The sequence below is a fragment of the Lemur catta genome, chromosome 3, assembly GCF_020740605.2.
Source record: "Lemur catta isolate mLemCat1 chromosome 3, mLemCat1.pri, whole genome shotgun sequence".
Classification (NCBI taxonomy): Eukaryota; Metazoa; Chordata; class Mammalia; order Primates; family Lemuridae; genus Lemur; species Lemur catta.
In genome coordinates, this window is record NC_059130.1 from 117,411,926 (window position 1) to 117,425,255 (window position 13,330).

Consider the following 13,330-nt stretch of genomic DNA (forward strand, 5'->3'; position numbering starts at 1 on the left):
TCAAAACAACGCTAGTTTGTAAAATATTTTTTCTTATTATAAAAGCAAGATGTATTCACTGTAACAAGTTAGGGAATGTGAAATTATGATGAAAATTTTAATTACCCCACCTATTAAATTTTCTACAAGATTTGTTTCTAGTTCAAATTTGTTTAAAAAACTATTGTAGCATATTTACGGTTTTATAATCCTATATCATGATCAAATTTTGACATTTGTTCATTTATTCAGCAAATACTTATTTTATGGCAAGGATGTAGAGAAACTGGAACCCTCCTACACTGCTAGTGTGAGTGTAAAATGGTACAGCCACCTTGGGAAACAGTCTGATAGTTTCTAAAAGTTTAAACATAGAGTTATCATATCAACCAGAAACTTTACTTGCAAATATATATTCCAAGAGAAATTAAAATTTATGTCTGCAGAAAAACTTGTGCACAAATGTTTATAGCAGCATTAGTCATAATATTCAAAAAGTAGAGACAACCCAAATATCTGCCAACTAATGACTAGATAAACAAAATGTGGTATATTCATATAATGAAATATTATTTAGTAATTAAAAGGGATGAAGTACGGATTCATGGTACAACATAGATGAACTTTGAAAGCATTATGTTAAGTGAAAGAAGCTAGTCACAAAGAACCACACATTGTATAATTCCAATTATATAAAATGTCCAGACAAATCAGTAGAGATAGAAAGTAGAATAGTGGTTGCCTAGGACTTGGCATTTGAAGGGAAATGGGTAGTAACTGTTAATGGATATAGGGTTTCTTTCTGGGGTGATAAAAATATTCTAAAACTGATTGTGGTGATAGTTGCACATGCCACTGAATAGACTAAAAACTGTTGAATTGTATACTTTAAGTGGGTGAATTGTGTAGTACGTGAATTAAATCTATGGTATGTGGATCTCAGTGAACCTCTTACCAAAAAACCATTGTATTGCACACTTATTATATGCCATGCTGTGTGTGTGTCACTGAAAATGTCACTAAGACAAACTCATTCCCTGTCTAGTATTTCCATATATGTTTATATATATAATAATATATATAATCACAATTTAACAAACTCCCCATTGTTGAAAAGTTCAATTGCTTCCAATTTTTCACTATTATAAATTGTAACACTGGGATGAACAACCTTATAATGTTACTTTCATCCATCTCTCTCATTCTTTTCTTAGAAGAGATGCCAAGAAGAAGAATTGTTAGGTCAAAAATATGAATTTATTAATGCTCAAGTTTCATTCTAGGGAGTTGTTTGAATTTACACTTCAATGCACAACATATGAGAGAAATACTGTCATTTCTATGGATGGTTCCAGCAGAGAACAGCCTGTAGCCCATTTCCTGGAGTCTTCCTGGGCTTCCTGATCAATACTCCAAAGAAAGGCACCCCAAAACCTGTCATTTCTCCCACTATGTCCAAACTTAATTGAAGTTACACCAAGCCTGAGTTGAGAAGTGTAAGAACTTCCCCCTACTTGACCTCCTTACCTCCCCCACCTTCTGTCCTTATACCTCCAACCTGCACACCATTTTAGGTTTTGAAAAGGGAAGAGGAGCTCCAAAAATAAACATGTGTAACTTTTGAAATATAAATGAAAAGGCATTAGTTTTGTAAGGGCAGGGAGAGATCAATGAGCATGTTCAAATATCAAGAGGAGAAAAGGAAGTAGCCATGAGAAGGGTGTTCTGGGGCAGCCCACCCCACTGAGAGGTGGAAACACATCTGCCGTCCACCCGGGCAGAGCCCAGACCCCAGCCCCCTGTGGGGATTCAGGCCCCGGCCCGACTGGAATCCCTGCAGGCCTTTAATCTTTGCCCAGAAACAGCCACGATCAATAGTTACTAATGATGCCTCTTAACTATTCTCTGAGGCATGTGAAACACCAAACTGGGAACCCAGCAATCAGGAGCACAGCCCTCTACCTGTGTGCATGACTTTAGCCACGCTGCTTTCCCCGTCCCGGTCAGTCTTCTGGCTTGTAAAGTCATATAATGTCTAAGACTAAGGTGTTCGGGTCAGCAATAATCACTAAAGAGACCCAATGCAACATATCACAGCGTCTACCAGAGTCTATAGAAGCATCCGCAGTCACTGTCTGCTTTCCTGGGAGCCCCTGCTGGACTATGGGGCCAGGAGAGAACTCTTAGATTCCCTGACCTCTTCTTCCATACACTGGAGGTAAAAGTTCTCACGTGACTCCATAAACAAGATCTCTTGCTTTGTCACAAGTGCAAGTTCACTCTGCCTCTTAGCAGATTCTCTCTTCTCATTGCTTTGCATGGTTTGCTTAGTATAACTTGACACCTGATGGAGCTCCGTAATTTCAGGAAACTGTAGAATTTTCACTCTGGTGGATTTAAATATGGTGGCAGATTCTTTGACACCCTTCCCACTGGGAGGTGGGGACTAGGACCCCCTCCATGAATCTGGGCAGGCTTATGACTGCTTCAACCAACAGACTATAGCTAAAATGACATGATGGGACTTTTAAGGCCAGGTCTGTAGACTGTCCATTCAATCTGTTGATTATTTCTTGTGCTATGGAGAAGCTTTTTAGTTTAATTAAGTCCCAATTGTCTATTTTTGTTCTTGTTGCATTTGCTTTAGAGGTCTTAGTCATGAATTCTTGGCCCAGGGCAATGTCCAGAAGAGTTTTTCCTAGATTTTCTTCTAAAAATTTTATAGTGTCAGGTGTTACATTTAAGTCTTTAATCCATCTTGAGTTAAAGTTTGTATATGGTGAGAGAGAGGGCTCCAGTTTCATCCTTCTGCATATGGCTATCCAATTTTGCCAACACCATGTATTGAATAGGATGTCCTTTCCCCGCTGTATATTTTTGTCAATTTTGTTGAAGATCAGTTGGCTGTAGGTATATAGCTTTATTTCTGGGTTCTCTATTCTGTTCCATTGATCTACTTAACTAAGGATGTGAAAGATCTCTACAAGGAAAACTACAAAACACTGATGAAAGAAATTGTAGATGACCCAAACAAATGGATAAACATCCCATGCTCATGGATTAGAAGAATCATTATTGTTAAAATGACCATACTGCCCAAAGCAATCTACAGATTCAATTCAATTTCTATCAAAATACCAACATCATTTTTCACACAATTAGAAAAACAATCCTAAAATTCATATGGAACCAAAAAAGAACCTGAACAGCCAACGCAATCCTAAGCAAAAGGAACAAAGCTGGAGGCATCACACACCTGACTTCAGATTGTACTACTAAACAGCATGAAGGTTGTCTAAAAAAATAGGTACATTACTTCTCTAAAACCTCAAAACAATCCTACACAATAGGTAAAATTATCCCCATTTTACATATGAGAAACTGAGACATAGGGGATTTAAATCATTTCCCAAGAAAAACTACTGAAATAGCAGAGCTGAGTTTTATTCCAAGTTCCATGTTCTTTCCAATTTACCACCGATACCTCACCAACAGCTCTCTTTAGACAACATCTAGAACAAAGGAACCCAGTTGGAAAAAAAAAAAAAAAAAAAGGACAAAGGCTGATTTCTTTATGCACTAAGCTTTTTTCCTGAACAGGTAAGGATCTTTCTACCTCCTCTCTGATCCTCACCAACAACAGAAGGCCAACCTGCATTCCTGAAGCGGGAAACTGTTGAATAATTCATGAGACAGGAGGGCTCCCAGCTCAACTCAACCTTGGATGAATTGTCTTCCTGGCTTTACCAAGATGAAGAAAAATATTTTCCTTGTGCAGTAAATGTGGTTCAGAGAGAGGATTCATTAAGTACGATGCTACTTAAACATATACATTTTTCTGACTAGTACCGCACTTGTAACGGAAGGGGATGCTTAATAGAGTAGAGATGCTTTAATCTCTCCTCGTACTGACTTCCTAAATTTAAAAAACACACAACCTTGCCACTAACATTTTACAGAAGATAGGTGGATGCATCCATACACACTTCTTTTTAAGTGCCTGTTCTTAAAAAGGCATCTGTTATTGACTGTAATAGTGTGAGTCATAACAAATGCATTTATATTCATGTAGATATAATCTACACTTCCACAGGTGTTCCAGTGCGATGTACAATTGCCTAATGAACCCTTAAAATAAAATTCTGCCAATGAGAACTGAGTTTGCCTCGCCTATAAAGAAAATGAACTCCATCAGGCTGGCAAACGGAAACCTCAGCATCCTCGATATTTTTAATATGATGGCTTTCTCGCTACAACTTCTGCAGGGAATAATATATAGAAAAATAATGTTTCTCCTTTGTGATTACATTACCATATGAAGTAATTTTTCTTGACAAGGAGGTCATTTCATCTGATGAGTTCTTGAACAGTGAAATGGAAGCTTGGTTCTATGACAGCAAAGGACAGATTGACTTATTAAAACTGTTACATTACGGATTTTTATTAGTCTATTTTCCGTTTGCTCTCTTAGAAGATCAAAAGCATGAATGCATTTGAAGAGTCCATCAGGAAATATTAATAAAAATTAGACAGAATGGTCATTATTATAAATGGGAAAATTATCTGAAAACTAAAATTCTAGAGGCTGACTCTAATAAGTCTCACGAAGACATATTTGGAGAGCAGAACAGATGGGGTGTGAGTATTAATGGGGGAACCAGCCTCGCAAGATAAACAGACAAGGTTTTAGAAAAATCACCCAGGCATCTGAATTTAAGGCAGGCTGTGATGGACTGAACAAAATTAATTGTCCTGGATGTCTAAAACCCAGAGGAAAAGTGACCTAAATGGAGGAGAGAATTCCCAAGTACTCTGAGAAATGTTGCTTTACTTTTTCGTCAAAACACCTTCCAAAAGCTGGGTTTACTGTGCATGTACTCATATTCACCCCCTTTGATTCATTCATTCATTCAGCAAGCCTTGACTGACCCCGCCCATGTGCTAGGACCAACAAAGACATTACAACATGATTTGTGCTCCCAAGGAGTCCATGTTCTGGTAGGGGAGACAGTTCAATCGACACTATTTGCCCGACAGTGTGATAAGTTCTATATAAGGGAATGTATGGCTCGTTCGTTCACTCATTCAATCAATATTTGATGAGTGCCTGCTCTGCTCCAAGCTCTGCACTTAGCACTGGGAACACGAGAGAGTCTTGGGGTAGCTATAATTTTAGTAGGGTAGATATATGATAGACAAATAAATAGGTGAAGTCCAAATTGAGGTTCAGGTCACACAGTACGCACAGCGAAATGTCCACATGCAGAGCTTTTCTACCACACACGGTTCTAAGCCCCAAGGAAAGCTAAGATCCTCTGAGACATGGCTCCTAAGCCCAGTGATAGCTCAACCTTTCAGGCTCAGAGGTGCTCTTAGAACAAAGAGACATCTTTCATATGCTTGGTTTGGGCTATGCTGAAGCAGCCATGTGTTCTGAACAGTGATCCTGACGTTCCACACGCCGCTTGCTGCCTTCTGAGTAACGGCAGCAAGTGGCAAACTCGACCCAAACACGCACGGGAGCAGAACAGGGCAGCTGACTCAGCCACCACCCTGACTCACGCTATGATCTGTCTTCCTGCTGTAGCTTCCCAGGGTAAAATCTATAGGGGCCGAGTCCCCGGTTTTCTTATCACTGTACACCCAAGACCCAGCACAGTGCCTCAAACATAGATGGTGATCAATAAATATGTGTTAAATGAACAACTAGACAACAACATAATTAGGGTAATAAAAGTGCTATAAAGATAAACAGATCCTATGATGGCAAATTACGTGGGGAGAGGAAAGATATGAAAAAGAGTCCACACAGCAGCCTGGGAGGACGGTATTAGAAAGGCCCGTTTGCAAGGTTGGCCCTTGCCTGGTACATTCATTTCCTGGGGCTGCCACAATGAACTAGCACAAACTAGGTGGCTGAAAACAACAGAAATCTACCCTTTCACAGTCTGGAAGTCCCAAATCCAGCAGGATCTTGCTCCTGCTGGGAACTCCAGGGGAGAGTCTGTCCTTTACCCCTTCCAGCTCCTGGGGGCCCAGGCATCCTTGACTTGTGGCTGCACACTCCAACCTCTGCCCCCGTGGCCACACCACCTTCTCCTCTTCTGCCTGTCTAATCTCTCCTGTGTGTCTCTTATAAAGACAGCTGCCATTGGATTTAGGGCCCACCAGATAATCCAGGATGATGTCTTCATCTCAAGATCCTTAACTTAATTGCATCTGCGAAGACCCTATTTCCAAACAAGGCCACAGTCACAGGTTCTGGGAATTAGATGTGGACAGATCTTCAAAAGGCACCATTATTCAACTCACTACAGCTGGTATCTGCAAACTTAAATCGTAAACAGTTCCCTACATTGATGTAAAACTCTCCCTAAATGATGACAGTGGCCCTGTTGTGCCTAAACTGTTTATACAAACAATGTGGTTTATTCCAAATACCTGCTTTTCTTCTGGGTCTGGAGTTTTGGTACACGTCAGGCAGAGAATACCTATATAACCAGCCCCAATAACAACCCTGGCACTGAGTCTCTCATTGGCTTCCCTGCTAGACAACATTATGTACATGTTGTTACAATTCAGAGTTGGAGGATGTAAGCAGGATGTAAGCATATCCTGCGTGACCCCACTGGGAGAAGACTCTTGGAAACTTGTGCCTGGTTTCCACCAGACTTTGCCCCATGTACCTCTTCCTTTGGCCAATTTGGCTTTGGATCCTCTTAGTCCCTCCATGAATATGACTATATGCTCAGCCCTGCCAGTCCTCCGAGTTAGTCATCAGGCCTGTGGGTGGTCTTGGGGACACCTGACACAGGGGACTATTTATTAATAGAAAGGGCATCAGGGAAGGCTTCCCTGGGGAGTTCATATTTGACCTGAGACCCAGGGGGAAGATCACACAAGCTTATTAGTGATAGGGCTGGTGTTAAAGCTCAATTTCCTCTTCTGTATCAAAGCTGGACAGGAAACACACGGCACGCTCAAACTGGGTTACTGGAAGGAAATAGAATAAAGGGATTATGCACAAAGGTGTGGTCAGGATTTAAGAAAACCAATAAAGGATAGTGCAGTGCCCTTGGGCTTGCAACACTGGAAAGCTGGTACCGCCACAGGCCTGAAAGACAAGTGGAAGGTGTGGGTACCTGAATCCAGAGAAGGTGTTGTATGGACGGGACTGCCTGACCACAGCCAGAGCTCCTGGCAACCCGGTGAGAAGGGAGCCAGGTACAGTCATGTTCTCACCTCACCCTTTGATTGTCTGATCTGTTGCCAGTGTCTCGCTGGCCAAACCCAACTGGACGCCTAAGAGTAAGCAAATCGGTCGGTTGATGAGGTCCATAGGGGTCAGGGCGGAGAAGGGTGGACAGTGGATCTAGACGGGCAAGTGGTAAAGACAGGCCCTGCCTCCATGGGGCTGTAATAAAGGTCACAAGGGGTGACACATGGAGGGAGAACTTAGTACACTATCTGGCTAATGTGAATGCCAAGCCACTGTCTTACAGATGTTGATAATGATGATGAAGGGGAGGAGAAAAGGAAAGAAGAGAAAAAAAGAGGAGGAAGAGGAGAAAAAGGAGGAGAGGGGGAAAGAGGAGAGGGAAGAAACCCTTTCAGAGCAAGAATTTTTTTCTTGCTGCTAGGAATTGCTGTAGGAATTGCCTGAAGCAATTCCTGGCATGTGGTAGACAATAAATATGTTAAACTCATGAATTATATAAGGGTTCTTATACCCTGCTTCTAAACTCTGACTCAACACAGGGACTTGGCCTTTGAGTCCCAGAACAACAGGTGGAAGTCCTTAGTCAAGTCCTTAATTTGGCAGGTGATAACTGGAGCCCAGAGAAGGAAAGTGACTTTCCCAAAGACACACAGTAAGTCAGGAAGAGCTGGATGTGGTATCCAGATGTTCTTATTCCAGTCCATCTCTCTTTAAAGACAACCAGGCTGCCTCCAGTGATGTCACTGATAACCCCACAATGTATCCAACTTCGAGACTGAGAGAAGGGTTGGTCCTCTCCTGTTGCCAAGACAGTCTATCAGAGAAAAAGTCTGGGGGTCTGCTTCTGGGCACACCAGCTGGTTGATCCTGGTGTTGTGGAAATAATATAGGCCCCACAGCAGATCAGAGAACTCTGGATAGTGTAGCATCGAGACTTCCCTGCCTTCTGGCCACACAGAACCCTGACTGTTGGGCTAATAGCAATTGACAGCTGAACTCCTTTGAATCCCACAAGAGGATTTAGGAGCATCCTTAGACCCTGTTTATTTAAAAAGTAGGTGGTGTTTTATGCATGGATGTTAATTAGCACTTTATTGGAGGCTTCTCCAGTGGTTACTGTCTGCCTTTTTCTTATTAAATTGTATTGTTTACTGAAAGATTCTATTTCCCCTTTGCATAAGCCATGTCCATTCTGATTTAACACAAGACAATTCTCTTATGATGCCATGTCATTGGAGGCCATGCTTTGTGAAATACTTCCCAGATACACCAAACTAAAAGTTCACAAGACCCTCAGTGGACATGCATCCTTTAAACTGGGGAAAGACAATGTGTCTTGGTCTGGCAACCGAGGCATGTGAAGATGACCAGGAAGGTGCACATTCAAGCCCATGTTGAGAATGTATTCATACACAACCAGGAAGTGTGACTGATTGTATTGGTGACCCCATTTATTGACCTCCTGATTCCATGCCCTTTGAGCTGTAACTCTGCAGCCCTCCTATACACACACAGTCTGATTCTGATTCTGTGCTCAGCCCTGCGACTTGCTATGGCTTAAATGAGGTTAGCAAAGGTGAAGCAAGCAGAGACTTCAAAATCACATACACAGTTCTGCTTGTTCTCTTTTACAATTAGGTTTGCTCACTGTTAATTCTAAAAGGCCACAGGAACATGTCCAAGCTAGCCTGGTGGGGGGATGTGAAAGACGTGGTAGAGAGCTGAGCTGTCACTCCAACCAAGGCTATCCCAGATCAGACACCAGCCAGCCAACTCCAGACATGTGAAGAGTCTAGCACAGAGAAGAAGAACCTCCCCGCTGAGCCCAGCCTAAATCACCCACTCAAAGCAAGCTGAGCAAATGCTTCTTGTCTCATGGCACAGAATTTTAGGGTGGTTTGTGGCAATAGATAATTGGTATACAAAGTATGTCACTTTTCACTTTTACAAAGATCTATATTGAAGTTTGAATCATCTGCTGCCGTTTCAGTTCTCATCACAACCATCAGAATGATAAAATTTTTAAGTCTGAAGGTCTTTTTTTATTATTGAGTATTTTGATTGGCTTAGACAAAAGTCTGCAACCCCAGGAGAGAGCTGGAATGGCATATTTTAGAAAAAGATCAGAAGAAGCAGGTGTGGAAGCCACAACAGTAAATCAGGATAAAAGTACAAACTAGACAAAGCCTTTTGTCTCTCAAAGAAAGCCATTATTAAGAAGGGTCATTGGTTCTGGGGGAAAAAATGTCTTGACATTTTGGTCAAGAAAAATAGAAGTCCCTTGGAAGAGAATCATCTTAAGAGGTCATATCATCCATCCCCCTCCCTTTGAGCAGAATCACACCTACTCCATTGTGACAGATAGTAACAGATGCATCCACCATATGTAGAGTCCCGTTTCATTAGTAATGAGTCAAAACATGGGGATCAGAATACTCCAGCCTTTCCATGCCCAGGCTGTGTGATCACAAGCATGTGACTTTGCCTCTGAGCCCTAGTCTCCTCGCCTGCAAAGCAAGACTAATAGCAGCATACCATTCCAGAGTTGTTATAAAATTAGATAAAGTATGGATGGGCTTAGCACAGTGTCTAGCACACACTACACCCTTAATAAATGTAAGATATTCCCAGTCCTTGTCAGCACTATTTGCTAATATTTAACACCTTAATCATCCACTGACAAATATCACTTACTGCCATCAGAAGAGAGACCAAGAACAGATGGTATCTTGAGTATTCCTTCTGCTTAGAAACCAAGGATATACTTATTTGACCATTCAGCCTTTTTTTCCTAGATTAAATCTTCCTGACATCTAAGACGTGAGTGACAGAGGTACAGGAACATTAACCCACTTAGTAGAGTGGGAAGAGCATGAGTTTTGGAATCAAATAAACTAAGGTTTGCGTCCATTTTTGGCATTTACCAGCTGTGTGCCTTTAGGCAAGCTACTTAACCACTGTGAGGCTCAGTTTCATCTTCTATAAAATGGAAGTTGACTACTTCACAGGACCATTTTAAGAATCAATAATGATTAGCTGTTAATGGCCTCCATAGTTAAATCCAAAAGACAATATAGTCTAGAATTCTCAAATCACACATGGAGCCCACCTGAAATTCATTATCTGGTGGTGCTATAGCTTAGGGCACACCTCCTTGTCACCTTCTATCCTCCAAGTGAAGACTGATGTCCTATGAAACCTCATCCCGGAGAATTGACCAGGTAGCATGTGAGCCAAGGTTTGAGTAACACAAAAGACTAAGCTCTGTGAAGAGCTGGGGAAAGGGCACTCCAAGCAGAAGGAACAGCCAGTGCAAGGGACCCAAGGTGGGAGCAGGCTTGGCCTGTCCACCCCAAGCAAGCAGGCCAGTGTGGCTGGAGCAGAGTGACCAGGGGGAAGAGTAGTGAGCAGGGCACTCAAGCGTGGGCCACTGCAGAACTGGCTGTGACCCTGAGGGAGAATGGAAAGGCTTCAAGTGCTCATGAGCCGAGGAGAGAAAGGAGCTGCTTTTAGCAACCCAGGGTGTTGCAAGAGAACAGGCTCATGGGTGTAAGTGTGAACGAACTGAAGCAGGGAGCCAAGTGATGAGGTTCCTAATTATGAGATTTCTATAATAATTCAAGCAAAAGGCTAGGATGGCCCAGAACAGGTGATGACAGTGGAGGGAGGGAGAAGTGGCTGAATATTGGGTATATTTTGAAGGTAGAGCCAGCAGGACTTGCTGTTGGATTGGATGTGGGGTCTGAGGGAAGGAGAGGGATCCAGGATGCCTCCTAGGAGTTTGGCTCCAGTGTAAGTGGGTGTCCCCACCTGAGGGTCTCTGTACTTGCTCTTCATTTTCATTGGAATACTCTTCTCGCGAATGTCCACATGGCTCCTTTTCTCCCCAGGTCTCTGCTCAGGCATCACTCTATCAGTGAGGCCGTCCCTGACCACCATCTGGAAAATAACTACACTCCTTCCCAGGACTTCCTAACTTCCTCACATTACTTTATTTTTCTCCATTACACATATCCTTGTCGGACATCATCTTTACATGTGTATGTATTGTCTATCTCCTCTTGCATGGGTTTGCTAGGGCTGCCATCACAAAGAACCACAAACTTTGTGGCTTAGAACAACAGAAAATTATTGTTCTCACAGTTCTGGAGGCTAGAAGTTCAAGATCAAGGTGTCAGGAAGGTGGGCTATGAGAGAGAATCTATCCCATGCCTGTCACTTAGCTCCTGGTGGTTTGCTGGTAATCATTGACATTCCTTGCCTTATAGAAGCATCAGCCCAATCTCTGCTTTCTTCTTTATTTGGTGTTCTCCCAGTGTACACATCTGTGTCCAAATTTCCTCTTTTTATAAGGACATTAGTTATACTGGATTAGGAGCCCACACTACTCCAGGATGACCTCGTTTAAACTTAACTACTATATCTGCAGCCACCCTTTTCCAAATAAGTTGACATTCCGAGGTACTGGGGATTAGGACTTTAATATGAGAATCTTTCAGGAACACAATTCAACCCACAACATCCCCCAACTAGAATATAAGCTCCATGAGGGCAGGAACTTATTTTTTGTTTACTGCTATATCTCAAGTACTTAGAAGACTCCTTAGCATATAACATATGCTGAATATCTGATGAATAAATGAACGAATGGAGAAAACTGGTGGAGGAGGATCTGTGGGGGTACAAATCAGGTGTGTCATTTCAGACTTGCTAGGTTGGGATGCTTACTGGAAAGTCAAGCAGAGATGTCCAGTAGGCAATTGAATACGGGCTCTTCGCAGGCAGGTCCCGGCTGTGCTTTAGATTTGGACATCAACGGCAAGTGCATATGTAGCATGTAAAGCCCTGAGACTGCATAGGATCAACTGAGCAGAGAGTGTCCCCAGGGCAGGTCACACGGAGGAGGAGGAGCCAGCAAAGGAGACTGGGAAGTGGTGAGTACGGTCAAAAACAGACAAAAACAGCAATCCAGGGTCTTATGACCCAGGAAAAGAAAGCATGTCATGGTCACTTGTGTGCAATGCTGCTAAAGGTCATGTGAAAGGACCTACTGTGGAATTTGGCAAAATGAAGGTCACTGTTGCCTTCACAGTAGGGACGAAGCCGGAGAGAAGTGGCTGAGGAGAGAATGAAGAAGTGGGGACAAAAAGTACAGACTGGTCCTTGGAGGAGTCTTGCTGAGGAGGAAAAGAGAACGACAGCAAGAGCAGATGGGGACAAAGGTTTTTAGCAGCCAGGGTTAAAAGGGGGGTAGTTCCTCGTGGATTCTGGCCCATTTTACCTGTCAGAAGTCCACAGTGCAAGCTCCAAAGACGTGGCTCTTTCCATACTTCCTCAAACCCAGCAAACCCATCCCCCATTTGCTGGAAACCGCCCTGGCCTAAATCCCCCTTTCAGAGGGTCTCGGTCCCCTCGGCAATGGCCTTAAGGACACCCTCAGAAGTGCATCTGGGGTCCCAGGGTTCCCCGGCGCTCTGGCTGCCTGAGCTGAACACCCGCAGCGCCTCCCCGTGCCAGGAACCCCCCTCCCCCCTCCCCATTTCCCACAAGAAGTCACAGCGGGACACGACCGCCCAGGGACAGTGGCGCTGGGCAGAGAAGGCAGCCGCAAGACACCTGCCCACGAGCTGGGCCCGCAGCCCCCGGGAGGCGCGGGAGCCTCCAGCCTTCCCCGCGGTTTCCATGGCTCCCGTCCCCGCTGGGGACCAGCGGTGCGCAGCGACGGCCCGCCCCTCCGCAGCCCCGGAGAAGCACGTGCTTCCACGCCAAGGTCGCGGGCCCATCTGTGCTGAGGCCGCGCGGGAGAGAAGCCGCGCCAGCCTGGCAGGTGCGGGGTCCCAGCGCGTCCGTTCTTGGCAGCTGAGCGCAGATCCGTCCCTGCCGAGCAAAGCCACTCTCTGATCTTAGGAATATAAAAACTGAGATCTGAGCTGGGATCTTAGAGCCTGGTGGGTTGGGTGAGCCACCATTGCACCCCAGTCCCACCCCGGAGTGGGTGTGAGGCCACCTGGCCTGCAGTGTCTCAGTGAATCCCCACAAACAGCCCTGAGTAAAGCACTGTCACTGGCTCCACTGTCCAGACAGGGACAGTGAAGCTTGGGGAATGAAGGGCAGCGCTTGCCTGGGACAGTC